Source organism: Nicotiana tabacum, chromosome 11 (genome assembly GCF_000715075.1).
Source record: "Nicotiana tabacum cultivar K326 chromosome 11, ASM71507v2, whole genome shotgun sequence".
Classification (NCBI taxonomy): domain Eukaryota; kingdom Viridiplantae; phylum Streptophyta; class Magnoliopsida; order Solanales; family Solanaceae; genus Nicotiana; species Nicotiana tabacum.
In genome coordinates this window covers 97,343,122-97,359,621 of record NC_134090.1, presented here as the reverse complement: position 1 = coordinate 97,359,621, position 16,500 = coordinate 97,343,122, and positions in this window count along the sequence as shown.

Here is a 16,500-nt window from a genome sequence, read left to right as displayed (position 1 = left end):
CCCTAATACTCATAACAATTCAATTTATATAAAATCCCAACTCTGCTCGAAAATTTGACAAAATTGCCCTCGGGCCCACGTGCCCGGATTCCGAATTTTTTTGAAGATAAATTTCACTCACAACCTCACGAACTCAAATATATAATTGGCTCTCAATTTCATGTCCAAAATCGTGGTCAAAATCCAAGAATACAAATTTCGTAGGTTTTCTTCAAATCCCAAAATTTCTACTAATTTACATGATTTTCCATGTTAAAATCTAGATATAATCCAAGTAATTAACTTGCAATAGGTGGAAATCACTTACCTTGACATGGATAATGAAAATGGAGCTCCAAAATCGCTCCTAGGTCGGCTCCCATGGAGGAAATGAGATGAAATGAGCCAAACCCATTTCTTTACACTTATACACTGCCCAGACGACTCTTCTTCGCATTCGCGAAGAAGAAAATTCCCAAAACCATTTTTCCAAACTCTTCTCAGATAGCCTCTAGTATAATGGCCATAACATTTGATACAAAACACTAAATGACAAATGGTTTAACTTTTTGAAAACTAGACACCATGATCTACAGCTTTCATGCTTTGGTGATCTCCCAATTCCTTATAGATTTCTAGATATAAGCCTCCAAAGTCATCCCTATGCAACACAAATTTCTTCTTTATCTTCCTGGACAGCCTAGAGTGTATTAGCTATAACTTTTGGTGAACAAATTCAAATGCTAAAAGGTTTACCTTTTGGAAAACTAGACACAAAGTGCTACAACTTTCATTTTTGGATCATCTCCAAATTCCTTATAGATTGTAAGATATCAGCCTCCGAAGTCAGACCTGTGCAACAGAGATTTTCTTCTTCGCGAACGCGAGAACATCTTCGCGAACGCGAAGGACAAAATCCCTGAAGCCTAAACCTTCTTCGCGAACGCGAAGAACAACACCAGACACCAGCAACAGCTATAGCAAAACAGCTCGAAATGATCTTAAATCACCCCGAAACACACCCGAGGCCCCCGGGATCCCATCCAATCACACCAACCAGTCCCATAACATGACACAGACCTGCTCGAAGCCTCAAATCACATCAAACAACATTGAAATCATGAATCATACTCCAATTCAAGCTTAATGAACTTTAGAATTTCAAACTTCTACATTTGATGTCGAAACTTATCAAATCACGTCCGATTGACCTCAAATTTTGCACACAAGTCATATTTGACATTACAGACCTACTCCAACTTCCGGAATTGGATTTTGACTCCGATATCAAAAAGTCTACTTCCGGTCAAACTCCTCAAAAACCTTCAAATTTCTATTTTTAGCCAAATGACTCCAAAATGATCCATGGACCTCCGAATTCACTTCTGATCGCGCTCCCAACACCATAATCACCATACGGAGCTATTCCCAGACTCGGAATCCCAAACAGACATTGATAACACTGAAATGCACTTCAACCCAAACTTATGAAATTCTTTCAAAAATGCCAACTTTCACAATAGGTGCCAAAACGTTCCCGAGTCTTCCAAAACCCAATTTGGACATACACCCAAGTCCGAAATCATCATACGAACCTGTTGGAACCTTTGAATCCCGATTCCAAGGTCCTTTACTCAAAAATCCAATCTTAGTCCATTCTTTCACCTTAAAGCTTCCGAATTGAGAATTTTCTTTCCAAATCAACTCCGAACTTCCCGAAATTCAGTTCTGACCATGCGTACAAGTCATAATGCTTAAAGTGAAGCTGCTCTTGGACTCAAACCGCCGAAGAACATGTTAAAGCTTAGAATGACCGATCGGGTCATTACATTTATGGTATAAACTACGGCAGAGTGCGTTCTCTCGAAAGGGTACTATTTTGTACTATTATGCTGAGTCGATTCATACAGCACTACGACGAGATGACCTAAGCAAGCAGGGTATTTGATACTTGCTGATAGGTACATAACCTAGTTGACCTTCTTATGTCGGTGATGGTATAGTACTCCCAGTGAAAGGTAAGGACTTAGAATGATGATTTTCATCCAAAATCTTGGATTGATGTAAATGTTATATTTAAAAGTTTATATTGTGGGTTATATTTCACGTGGTTGTTATTTAAAATAATAAGGGTCATGAATTGACAAAATTTATTATCATTTTATACAAATATTGGTGCATTATTTTTATAAAGTTTGTCCCAAGAACTTAAGTTAGAGAGAGTCTATGACATTTATTGAGTATTGTTGTGGTGCACTCAACCCTTAGAGGTCCCCCCTCCAGGGTCGTGCTTACTTTACATGTTTCAAGATGAGGTATGATACATGGCATGTGGTCAGGACTAGGATGACTCCCTTACTGAAGTATATGAAGAGGCACCACTCCTATTTTGTGGTAGTTATCATATTGTTTTTCTTAATTTATGCTAGTGGGGTATTAGCCCAGGTGCTTAATTGTATACTTTGGTATAGAGGCTCCATAGATAGTTGTGAAAGGCTATAGTAATGGGGTTGTACATGACATACATGAAAATATATTTATTTTAGTTAGTCTCATTGTTATTATCATGAAAGGTGCCATTGTGATTTCGAATTGAAAAATATTTTATCATTTAGCTTGAAAATGTATATGATTTTTATGGAGCTTCCGCAATTAAATTGGTTTTCATGCATATGATTTGGGTGTATCATATGGGTTGGTTCACTCGGTCACGTGGATTTGGATTGTGACATACGCATACCTTACCCCTACCTTGAGAAAGTAATAGACTGTTTTCGATAGACCCTCTGGATCTATCTCGCCATATCGTATGGCCCCGCCTAAGTTGAAAGAGTTGAAGGATCAGTTGCAAGATTTGCTTGAGAAGGGTTTCATTAGACCCAGTGTTTCACCTTGGGGTGCACCGATGTTGTTTGTTAAGAAGAAGGATGGATTGATGAGGATGTGTATTGATTACCGGCAATTGAACAAGGTTACAATCAAGAATAAGTATCCATTGCCGAGGATTGATGATTTGTTTGATCAGCTTCAGGGTGCTAAGGTATTTTCGAAGATTGACTTGAGATCTGGCTACCATCAGTTGAGGATTAGGGCATCTGATGTCCCTAAGATAGCTTTCCGCACTCGGTACGGGCATTATGAGTTCTTGGTGATGTTATTCGGGTTGACAAATTCCCCAGCTGTTTTTATGGATTTGATGAACCGAGTGTCCAGGCCTTATTTGGATTCATCCGTGATAGTCTTCATTGATGATATTTTGATCTATTCCCGCAGCTGGGAGGAGCACGAGCAGCATCTTAGAGTGGTTCTTCAGACCTTGCGTGATAGTCAGTTATATGCTAAGTTCTCGAAGTGTGAGTTCTGGTTGAGCTCAGTTGCATTTATGGGTTATGTTTTATCAGTAGAGGGAATTTAGGTTGATCCGAAGAAGATTTAGGCAGTCAAGAACTGGCCTAGACTAGCATTAGCTACAGAGATTCAGAGTTTCTTGGGATTGGCAGGCTACTATTGTCGGTTCGTGGAGGGGTTTTCATCTATCGCAACCCCAATTACCAGATTGACCTAGAACGGTGCCTAGTTTAGATGGTCGAATGAGTGTGAGGCAAGCTTTCAGAAGCTCAAGACAGCTTTGACTACGGCACTAGTGTTCGTTTGGCCAACAGGTTCAGGGCCTTATACAGTTTATTGTGATGCATCTCGTATTGGACTTGGTACGGTGTTGATGCAGGATGGCAAGGTCATTGCCTATGCTTCACGGCAGTTGAAGATTCATGAAAAGAACTATCTGGTTCATGACTTGGAGTTGGCAGCCATAGTTCACACGTTGAAGATTCGGAGGCATTATCTATATGGTGTGGCATGTGAGGTGTTCACGGATCACAAGAGTCTGCAGTATTTGTTCAAGAAAAAGGAGTTGAATTTGAAGCAAAGAAGGTGGTTGGAGTTGTTGAAGGATTATGATATCACCATCTTATATCATCCAAGGAAGGCCAAAGTGGTGGCCGATGCTTTGAGTAGGAAGTCAACCAGTATGGGTAGTCTTGCTTATATTCCGGTTGGTGAGAGACCGCTTGCTTTGGATGTTCAGGCTTTGGCCAATCAGTTCGTGAGGTTGGATGTTTCTGAGCCTAGTCGTGTGTTAGCTTGCACGGTCGCTCGTTCTTCTTCGTATCCGTGATCGGCAGTATGATGATCCCCATTTGTGTGTCCTCAGAGACACGGTGCAGCACGGAGGTGCCAAGCAGGTTACCTTAGGTGATGATGGAGTTTTGAGATTGTAGGGTCGAGTTTGTGTGCCTAATGTGGATGGACTTCGAGAGTTGATTTTAGAGGAGGCCCATAGTTCTTGGTACTCTATTCATCCAGGCACTGCTAAGATGTATTAGGACTTGCGGCAGCATTATTGGTGGAGGAGAATGAAGAAAGATATCGTTGTATATGTGGCTCGGTGTTTGAATTGTCAGCAGGTTAATTACGAGCATCAGAGGCCTAGTGGTTTATTTCAACAGATTGAGATTCCCGAGTGGAAGTAGGAGCGTATCACTATGGACTTTGTTGTTGGACTCCCACGGACTTAGAGGAAGTTCGATGCAGTGTGGGTTATTTTTGATAGGCTGACCAAGTCAGCACATTTCATTCTTGTGGTAGTCTCCTATTCTTCCGAGAGGTTAGCTGAGATCTATATCCAGGAGATTGTTCGTCTTCATGGTGTGCCCGAGTCTATCATTTCGGACCGAGGTACATAGTTTACCTTACGTTTCTAGAGAGCAGTTCAGCGAGAGTTGGGCACGCAGGTTGAGTTGAGCACAACATTTCATCCTCAGATGGACGGGCAGTCTGAGCGGACTATTCAGATTTTGGAGGATATGCTCCGAGCTTGTGTCATTGACTTTGGAGGCTCGTGGGACCAGTTTTTGCCTTTAGCAGAGTTTGCCTACAACAACAGCTACCAGTCGAGTATTCAGATGGCTCCGTATGAGGCTTTATATGGTAAGTGGTGTCGGTCGCCGGTTGGATGGTTTGAGCCGGGAGAGGCTCGGTTGTTGGGTACGGATCAGGTTCAGGATGCCTTGGACAAGGTTAGGATTATTCAGGATAGGCTTTGTACAGCTCAGACCAGGCAAAAGAGTTATGCCGACCGCAAGGTTCGTGATTTGGCATTCATGGTCGGTGAGCGGGTATTGCTTCGAGTTTCGCCTATGAAGGGCGTGATAAGATTTGGGAAGAAGGGCAAGCCTATCTCAAGGTTCATTGGCCCGTTTGAGATTCTTGATCGAGTGCGAGAGGTGGCTTATAGACTTGCATTGCCGCCGAGCTTGTCAGTCGTGCATCCAGTGTTTCATGTGTCCATGCTTCGGAAATATCATGGCGATCCATCCCACGTGTTAGATTTCAGCACTATCCAGTTGGACAAGGACTTGTCTTATGAGGAGGAGCCGGTAGCTATTCTAGACCGGCAGGTTCGTCAGTTGAGATTGAAAAGTTTTCCTTCTGTTCGTGTTCAGTAGAGAGGTTAGCCTGCTGAGGCATCGACCTAGGAGTCTGAGTCTGATATGCGGAGCCATTATCCCCATCTTTTCCCCGACTCAGGTACTTCATTCTTTTGTTCGTTCGAGGACGAACGGTTGTTTTAGAGGTGCAGAATGTGATGACCGAAAAGGTTATCATTTGTTTCTAAAATGAATTCTGCATTCCAAGGCCTTAAAAACCTCTTTTAGCATCACCGCAATTTGCGTGCACATTTCGGGCGCATAGCCAGAAAGCCTATGTGTGAAAATCTGTGAAAAATAATAAATTTTGACTATAAAATGAATTAATTTGACTTCGGTTAACGTTTTGGGTAAATGGACCCGGACCCATGATTTGACGGTCCCGGAGGGTCCGTAGGAAAATATGGGACTTAGGCGTATGCCCAGAATCGAATTCCGAGGTCCTAAGCCCGAGAAATGAATTTTTGAAAGAAATTATTTTCTGAAAAATATAAAGGTTTTTAAAAGTGAAATGTATGTGAAACCTGTGGTATCGGGCCCGTATTATGGTTCTGGAGCCTGGTACAGGTTCAATATGATTTATATGTGTTGATAGTAAAGTTTGGTAAGAAACGGAATCCATTCGACGTGATTCGGACCTTAAATGCAAATTTTGATGTTTAAAGAAGTTTTGAGAAATTTCATTGATCTTGAGGTTTAATTCGATGTTCATGATGTTATTTTGGTGATTTAATCACACGAATAAGTCCGTAGGATGTTTTTGAGGTAGTGTGCATGTTTGGTTTGGAGCCCCGAGGGCTCGAGTGAGTTTTGGATAGGCCACGGGGTGCATTTTGGACTTAGAAAAATTGCAGATTTTCAGTTGTGCATAGCAAGCCCGCAGGCTTCACATTTGTGAAGCCTGGCTCGCAAATGCGAGTGGCTGATCACAATTGTGAAGGAAGCCAGGCCAGCTCCACTCTCGCAAATGCAAGGCTCCTTTCGCAAATGTGAAACTCCCCTGTTCAGCCTTGAGTCGCAAATGCGACCCTATCTTCGCAATTCCCATCTCGCAATCCCGAGACCCCCTTCGCATTTCCCAACCTAGCAGAGGTTGAGGTTTGTAATTGTGAACCCCTGTTCGGAATTCCCACATCTGAGAGCTGCAACTTTTATACTTAAACGAATTTTAACCCATTTTCACATCTTTTCAAAACACACTCCCTATGGCAATTTTTCAAGAACAACTCTTCTTTCAAATCGATTGTAAGTTAAGTTTAACTCATTTCCTTCAATCATTAACCTCTTTTAACATGATTTCAACTCAAAATCAATGATTTTCATGGGGAAAATTGGGTGTTTTGGTAGAACCTAGGTTTTTCAAAAATTGGGGACTTGGACCTCGATTTGAGGTCCAATTTCAAAATAAATTACATATTTGGGTTCGTGGGGGAATGGGTAATCGGGGTTTGGTTCGAACCTCGGGTTTTGACCATGTAGGCCCGGGGGCGATTCTTGACTTTTTGGGGTGAAACTTTGGGAAATTCATTTTCATGCATTCAAATTGATTCATTTAGCGTTTATTTATGTAATTAAGTAACTTGTGACTAGATACGAGCGAATTGGTGGTGGAATCAAGGGGTAAAGCTATAATTGAGAGGGTGTTTGGCTAAGCTTATAAGCTAGTCAAACTGGCTTATAAGCACTTTTTGGCTATCTACGTGTTTGGTAAAATTAAAAGTGCTTATAAGTTAAGTGTTTATAAGCCAAAAATAAGCCAAAAGCCATAAGTTGGTGTCCCCTAACTTATCAAATTTCAGCTTATAAGCACTTTAGGTTTGACCAAAATATTTACTATTCTATCCCTAAAATACTTCTTTTTTAAACAAAACTCTTCGTAACCCAATTATTCAATTGCTTATTATTAATTTCAGCACTTTTATCCAAATACGTAACTGCTTATTTTTTAAATCAGCTTCAGCACTTAAAAGTGCTTTTCAGCACCTAATGCTTATCAGCTACTCTAAATCAGCTAAGCCAAACGGGCTCTGAATCATGAATTGTGTTCGTGGCATCGAGGTAAGTGTTTGGTCTAACCTTAGCTTGAGGGATTAGGAGTCAAGTCCTATTTTCTGTATGGTAATTGTTGAGTACGACGTATAGGCATGGTAACGAGTATCTATACGTTGGTGTCTAGCATGCCTGTGAGTCTTTATATTGTGATTATCATGACGTAATTGTATCTTTCATGCATTGGTGATGGTTTCTATTTGTTGTATAAAGTCTGTGGAAGGAATTCTGACCTATGAACATTGAGGAGCGTTGGCTCAAGTTGTATAACGAATTGTGAAGGTATAAGTGATAATTGAACCTCTAGAGCATTGGCTCGAGCTGTGAAGTGAATTGTGAAGTAAAAGTGAGAAAGAGAAGAGATCATTATATTACCACCCTTGCCGGGTTATTGTTGCTTTATTTGTTATCTCCCTTGCCGGGAGGTTAATACTATTGATGGTGTTCCCTTGCCAGGACTAAATTGTTGAATTGTTGTTCCTTTGCCACGATTCTTATTATAATTTCATTTATTTCCCTTGGCATATTGTTTGTGATTGTTGTTTGGGTGAGAAAGAGCGTTAAAGCACGAAGGGTGATGTCGTGCATTGTTTTTGTGAGGAAAGAGTGTAAAGCACGAAGGATAATGCCATGTATGATTGTGAGTAAGGAGTGTAAAGCATGAAGGGTGATGTCGTGCCGCACGATGTACCATTCTGTGCCGATTATATTGATTATATGGTGAGAAAAGAGAGTAAAAGCACGAAGGGTGATGTCGTGCACATTTTTATTATATGATTGCTTTGGTGAGGACGAGAGTAAAAGCACGAAGGGTGATGTCGTGCATTTATTGATTTCTGATTTTTTGTTGATACCCGAGTTATATTGTTTCTTTCGTTTACTTGATGTCTTTCTATTCGGAATTGATATCTCCCTCATAGCACGCTCCCCCTCCCATACTTGACTGTTTATTTATGTACTTCTTTTCCGCTATATATATTGAATTGCACAAGTTATTTGGTAGTCTGATCCTAGTCTCGTCACTACTTCGCCGAAGTTAGGCTAGGCACTTACTAGCACATGGGGTCGATTGTGCTGATACTACACTCTGCACTATGTGCAGATCCCGGAGCAGCTCTTGGACCGTAGTTTGGAGGCTACCTTCATTCCACGCGGAGATCCAAGGTAGACCTGCAGGCGTCTGCAGGCCCTGTCGTCTCCCTCTATCCCTTATTCCATGTTTCATTTTCCTTACTTCAGAAACAGTGTACTGTTATTTCTTCAGACTTTGTATGTAGCAATCTTAGACCGTCTGTGACACTGTTACACCAGGTTTTGGGTGATTAAGGCTTAAGTAGTTGTAATAAATGCAGATTTCAGATATTTCATTGTTTTCTTCCGCTTAAATTTAAACTTCCGTTATTTATGCGTTATCACTTTATGTTTGTTAAAGAGAAATAAAATTGGTAAAAAGGTAATTGTTTGATAATTGGCTTTCCTAACTCCCATTAGTAGGCGCCATCATGACTCCCAATGGTTGGGAATTAGATTCGTGACAAGTTGGTATCAGAGCTCTAGGTTACATGGGTCTCACAGTTCATAGACAAGCTTAGTAGAGTCTGAGGGATCGGTATGGAGACGTCTATATTTATCTCCCAGAGGCTACAGAGTTAGGAAAAACTTCACATTTATTCTTTCCTATCATGCAACTTGGTTTCTCAATGCTAATTGAATTTCTACTTTGTTCTTTCGCAGATGGAGAGAACACGCGCTTCCTCATCCACTGACCAGCAACCCAAGCCCCCAACAGCAGCTCCCACGAGGGGCAGAGGGCGAGGTCGAGGCCATGCTAGAGGTCGAGGTAGAGGCAGAGCTCAGCCCAGGGCAGCAGCACCCGCAGCGGAGCCTCAAGTTGATTTTGATGATGAGGTTCTGGCCCCAGCAGTTCCGGTGGGCCCATCTCAGGTCCCAGAGGGGTTTATTGCTACCCTAGTTCTCCAGGATGCTCTGGTCCGTCTAGTGGGCCTTATGGAGAGTGTCACCCGGGCAGGTTTGCTTCCTATAGCACCATCCATCTCTCAGGATGGAGAAGGAGCCCAGACTCCTGCTACTCGAAATCCGGAGCAGGTAGCTCCCTAGTTTCAGACTCCAGTAGTTCAGCCAGTTGGAGCAGTTCAGCTGGGTGTGGTAGCTCAGACCGGTGATGGAGCAGCTATGTCTGTCAATTCCTTGTGGAGGTTGGATAGGTTCACCAAGATCTTCACTACTACTTTCAGCGGTGCATCTTCTGAGGATCCCCAGGATTATCTAGATAGTTGTCACGAGGTTCTCAGGAACATGGGAATAGTTTAGACAAATGGGGTCGATTTTGCTACTTTTCGCTTGTCTGGATCTGCCAAGACTTGGTGGAGGGATTACTATTTGGCTAGACCAGCCGGATCGCTAGTTTTGACTTGGGAGTAGTTTACTCGGCTATTTCTGGAGAAGTTTCTCCCCATCACTTAGAGAGAGGCCTATCAGAGGCAGTTTGAGCATCTCCAGCAGGGTTCTATGACTGTTACCCAGTATGAGACCAGATTCATCGACTTGGCTCATCATGCTCTTATTATACTTCCCAGAGAGAGAGGTGGGGAGGTTCATTGATGGACTTATTCAGCTGATTCGTCTTCAGATGGCTAGGGAGACTGGGAGTGAGATATCTTTCCAGGAGGCGGCCAATGTGGCCAGAAGAGTGGAGATGGTTCTGTCACAGGGAGGTGGCCATGGGTTGGACAAGAGGCCCTGTTATTCAGGCAGATTCAGTGGTACCTCGTCTGGAGGTAGGAATTCATATGGTAGAGGCCATCCTCCTAGGCCTTTTTAGTCAGCACTTCAGGTTTCTCACGGTGCCTCAGGTGGCCTTGGTCCTCAGATGCAGTATTTTGATCATCAGTCCTACAGTGCACCACCAACTCCTATCAATGCACCGCCGCTTCAGAGTTTTCAGGGTGGTCATTCAGGTCGACAGGGTCAGTAGTCTCAGCAGCTGAGGGCTTGTTACACTTGTGATGATATAGGTCACATTGCTAGGTTTTTCCCTCGAGCACCGAGTAGCTCTCAGTATTAGGGTTCCCGTGCCATTATTCAGGCACTAAGTGTTCCACAGCCCGCCCAACCAGCTAGAGGTGGGGGTAGAGGTGCTAGAGGTGGAGGTAGACGTATTAGAGGTGGAGCTCAGGCCGCTAGAGGTGGAGGCCAGCTAGCAGCAGGCCATCCCAGAGATGTAGTTCAAGGTGGTGGGGCCCATCCCCGATGTTATGCCCTTCCAGCCAGTTCCAAGGCTAAGGCTTTCTATGTAGTTATCACAGGTACGGTTCTGGTTTGTGATAGAGATGCTTCAGTGTTATTTGATCCAGAGTCTACATACTCGTATGTGTCATCTTATTTTGCACCGTATCTGGTCATGCCTAGTAATTCTTTGAGTGCTCCTATTTATGTGTCTACACCGGTGGGTGATTCTATTATAGTAGATCGAGTCCATCGTTCATGTATAGTCATGATTGTAGGTCTTGAGACTCGTGTGGATTTGCTTCTTCTGGACATGGTGGATTTTGATGTCATATTGGGGATGGGCTGGTTATCACCTTACCATGCTATCTTGGACTGTCATGCCAAGACTGTTACCTTAGCCTTACTAGGTTTACCTCATTTAGTGTGGAAAAGGACTCCTAGTCATTCTACCCACAGTGTTATCTCATATGTGAAGGCTCGGCGTATGGTCGAGAAGGGGTGTTTGGCCTATTTGGCCTATGTTTGTAATTCTACTACTGAGGTTCCTTCTATTGATTCTATGCCCGTTGTTCATAATTTTCCTGAGGTCTTCCCTTTAGACCTGCCGGGTATGCCACCAGACAGGGATATTGACTTTTGCATTGATTTGGCTCCGGGCACTCAGCCCATTTCTATACCGCCATATCGTATGGCCCCACCTGAGTTGAAAGAGTTGAAAAGGCAGTTGCAAGACTTGCTTGAGAAGGGTTTCATTAGACCCAGTGTTTCGCCTTAGGGTGTGCTGCTGTTGTTTGTTAAGAAGAAGGATTGGATCGATGAGGATGTGTATTGATTACCGGCAGTTGAACAAGGTTATAATCAAGAATAAGTATCCCTTGCCAAGGATTGATGATTTGTTTGATCAGCTTCATGGTGCCAAGATATTTTTGAAGATTGACTTGAGATCTGGCTAACATCAGTTGAGGATTAGGGCATCTGATGTCCCTAAGATAGCTTTTCGCACTTGGTACGGGCATTATGAGTTCTTGGTGATGTCATTCGGGTTGACAAATTCCCCAGCTGTTTTTATGGATTTGATGAACCGAGTGTTCAGGCCTTATTTGGATTCGTTCATGATAGTCTTCATTGATGATATTTTGATCTATTCCCGCAGCTGGGAGGAGCACGAGCAGCATCTTAGAGTGGTTCTTCAGACCTTGAGGGATAGTCAGTTATATGCTAAGTTCTCGAAGTGTGAGTTTTGGTTAAGCTCAGTTGCATTTCTGGGTCATGTTGTATCAGTAGAGGGTATTCAGGTTGATCCGAAGAAGATTGAGGCAGTCAAGAACTGTCCTAGACCAGCATCAGCTACAGAGATTCGGAGTTTCTTGGGATTGGCAGGCTACTATCGTCGGTTCATGGAGGGGTTTTCATCTATCGCAGTCCCGATGACCAGATTGACTCGGAAGGGTGCCTAGTTCAGATGGTCGGATGAGTGTGAGGCAATCTTTCAGAAGCTCAAGACATCTTTGACTACGGCACCGGTGTTGATTTTGCCCATAGGTTTAGGGCTTTATACAGTTTATTGTGATGCATCTTGTATTGGACTTGGTGTGGTGTTGATATAGGATGGCAAGGTCATTGCCTATGCTTTGCGGCAGTTGAAGATTCATGAAAAGAACTATCCGGTTCATGACTTGGAGTTGGCAGCCATAGTTCACGCGTTGAAGATTTTGAGGCATTATCTATATGGCGTGTCATATGAGGTGTTCACGGATCACAAGAGTCTGCAGTATTTGTTCAAGCAAAAGGAGTTGAATTTGAAGCAAAGAAGGTAGTTGGAGTTGTTGAAGGATTATGATATCACCATCTTATATCATTCGGGGAAGTCCAATGTGGTGGCCGATGCTTTGAGTAGGAAGTCAGCCAGTATGGGCAGTCTTGCTTATATTCCGGTCGATGAGAGACTGCTTGCTTTGGATGTTCAGGCTTTGGCCAATAAGTTCATGAGTTTGGATGTTTCTGAGCCTAGTCGTGTGTTAGCTTGCACAGTTGCTCGTTCTTCTTTAATAGAGCGCATCCATTATCGGCAGTATTATGATCCCCATTTGTGTGTCCTCAGAGACACGGTGCAGCACGGAGGTGCCAAACAGGTTACCTTAGGTGATGATGGAGTTTTGAGATTTCAGGGTCGAGTTTGTGTGCCTAATATGGATAGACTCTGAGAGTTGATTTTAGAGGAGGCCCATAGTTCCCGGTACTCTATTCACTCGGGCGCCGCGAAGATGTATCAGGTTTTGTAGTGGCATTATTGGTGGAGGAGGATGAAGAAGGATATCGTTGCATATGTGGCTCAGTGTTTGAATTGTCAGCAGGTTAAGTACGAGCATTAGAGGCCCAGTGATTTATTTCAGCAAATTGAGATTCCCGAGTGGAAGTGGGAGCGTATCACTATGGACTTTGTTGTTGGACTCCCACGGACTCAGAGGAAGTTCGATGCAGTGTGGGTTATTGTTGATAGGCTAACCAAGTCAGCGCATTTCATTCCTGTGGCAGTCTCATATTCTTCCAAGAGGTTAGTTGGGATCTATATCTGGGAGATTGTTCGTCTTCATGGTGTGCCCGAGTCTATCATTTCAGACCGAAGTATGCAGTTTACCTCATGTTTCTGGAGAGTAGTTCAGTGAAAGTTGGGCACGCGGGTTGAGTTAAGCACAGTATTTCATCCTCAAACGGACGGGCAGTCCGAGCAGACTATTCAGAATTTAGAGGATATGCTCCGAGATTGTGTCATTGACTTTGGAGGCTCGTGGGATCAGTTTTTGCCTTTAGCAGAGTTTGTCTACAACAACAGCCACCAGTCGAGTATTCAGATGGCTCCGTGTGAGGCTTTGTATGGTAGGTTGTGTCGATCACCGGTTGGATAGTTTGAGCCGGGAGAGGCTCAGTTGTTGGGTACGAATCGGGTTCAAGATGTCTTGGACAAGGTTAGGATTATTTAGGATAGGCTTCGTACAGCTCAGTCCAAGCAAAAGAGTTATGTTGACCGCAAGGTTCGTGATTTGGCATCCATGGTCGGTGAGCGGGTATTGCTTCGAGTGTCGCCTATGAAGGGCGTGATGAGATTTGGGAAGAAGGGCAAGCTTAGTCCTAGGTTCATTGGCCCGTTTAAGATTCTTGATCGAGTGGGAGAGGTGGCTTATAGACTTGCGTTGACGCCGAGCTTGTCAGCCGTGCATCCAGTGTTTCATGTGTCCATGCTTCGGAAATATCACGGCGATCCATCCCACGTGTTAGATTTCAGCACTGTCCAGTTGGACAAGGACTTGTCTTATAAGGAGGAGCTGGTAGCTATTCTAGACCGGCAGGTTCGTTAGTTGAGATCGAAGAGTTTTTCTTCTATTCGTGTTCAGTGGAGAGGTCATCCTGCTGAGGCATCGACCTGGGAGTCCGAGTCCGATATGCGGAGCCGTTATCCCTATCTTTTCCCCGACTCAAGTACTTTATTCATTTGTCTGTTCGAGGACGAATGGTTGTTTTAGAGGTGGAGAATGTGATGACCTTTTTTAAAATGAATTCTGCATTTCGAGGCCTTAAAAACCTCTTTTAGCATCACCTCAATTTGTGTGCGCATTCCAGCCACGTAGCCGGAAAGCCTATGTGTGAAAATCTGTGAAAAATGATAAATTTTGACTATAAAATGAATTAATTTGGCTTCGATCTACGTTTAGGGTAAACGGACTCGAGCCCGTGATTTGACGGTCCTAGAGGGTCCGTAGGAAAATATGGGACTTGGGCGTATGCCCGGAGTCGAATTCTGAGGTCCCAAGCCCGAGAAATGAATTTTTGAAAGAAATTATTTTCCAAAAAATATAAAGGTTTTGAAAGAGAAATGTATATGAAACCTGTGCTATGGGGTCCGTATTATAGTTTCGGAGCCCGGTACAGGTTTAATATGATTTATATGTGTTGACGATAAAGTTTGGTAAGAAATGGAATCCATTCGACGTGATTTGGACCTTAAATGCAAAATTTGATGTTTAAAGAAGTTTTGAGAAATTTCATTGATCTTGAGGTTTAATTCGACGTTCATGATGTTATTTTGGTGATTTGATCACACGAATAAGTCTGTAGGATATTTTTGAGGTAGTGTGCATGTTTGGTTTGGAGCCCCGAGGGCGCGGGTGAGTTTTGGATAGGCCACGGGGTGCATTTTGGACTTAGAAAAATTGCAGATTTTCAGTTGTGCATAGCAGCCTGGCTCGCAAATGCGAGTGGTTGATCGCGAAGTCAGGCCAGCTCCAGTCTCGCAAATGTGAGGCTTCTTTCGCAAATGCGAAACTCCCCTGTTCAGCCTTGAGTCGCAAATGCGACCCTGTCTTCGCAATTCCTATGTCGCAATTGTGAGACCCCCTTCGCATTTCCCAACCTAGCAGAGGTCGAGGTTCACAATTGCGAACCCCTGTTCGCAATTCCACATCTGAGACCTGCAACTTTTATACTTAGACGAATTTTAACCCATTTTCACATCTTTTCAAAACACATACTCCCTAAGGCGATTTTTCAAGAACAACTCTTCTTCCAAATCGATTGTAAGTTAATTTTAACTCATTTCCTTCAATCATTAACCTCTTTTAACATGATTTCAACTCAAAATCAATGATTTTCATGGGGGAATTGGGTGTTTTGGGTAGAACATAGGTTTTTCAAAAATTGGGATTTTGGACCTCGATTTGAGGTTCGATTTCAAAACAAATTATATATTTGGATTCGTGGGGGAATGGGTAATCGGATTTTGGTTCGAACCTCGGGTTTTGACTATGTGGGCCCGGGGGCAATTTTTGACTTTTTGGGAAATTCATTTTCATGCATTGGGGTTGATTCATTTAGCGTTTATTGATGTAATTAAGTAACTTGTGGCTAGATACGAGCGAATTGGTGGTGGAATCAAGGGGTAAAGCGATAATTGAGACGTGAATTGTGTTCGTGGCATCGAGGTAAGTGTTCGGTCTAACCTTAGCTTGAGGGATTAGGAGTTGTGTCCTATTTGCTACTTGTTTCTTATTGAGTACGATGTATAGGCATGGTGACGACTATCTATACGTTGGTGTCGAGCATGACCGTGAGTCTTAAATTGAACTTATTGTGTTCTTAACAATTACTACGAATTCCTAAGTCGTTGATTCTCTGTATTGAGCAAGGATTATTATTATTCTCGTGAAAATTACTTATGACTGAGTATTGGTGTTAGTTGAGGTAGTTAGATATTGGAATAAGTCTGGTTATAGTTGTTTTTCCCTTGCCAGGATGTATTTATTTATACTATTGATTCCCTTGCCGGGACAGTGTAATTCTTTATTAATCCCTTGCCGGGACTCTTTTTGTGATTGTTTTTGATTGTATATTTGGATCTGGTTGCATGCGTGCAAATGGTGCAGGTTAATGTAGTGATAGCTAGTGATCAACTGGTACATTCCAAGGTGAAAGAAAAATGTACACAATTTACATGTGACATAACATTTGTGTATGGGAAGAATACTATAGCTAAAAGAAGAAGCCTATGGGATTAACTAAGACAAATACAAAATATTATACAATAGGCATGGTTGGTTATAGGTGGCTTCAATAGTGTGTTATCTATTGATGATCGAATCAATGGGCAACCAGTGCAACAAGCTGAATTGGTGGACTTTCAAAGATGCATTGCTGACATTGGGTTGGGACAACTGAACAGAAAGGGGTGCCAATGGTCTTG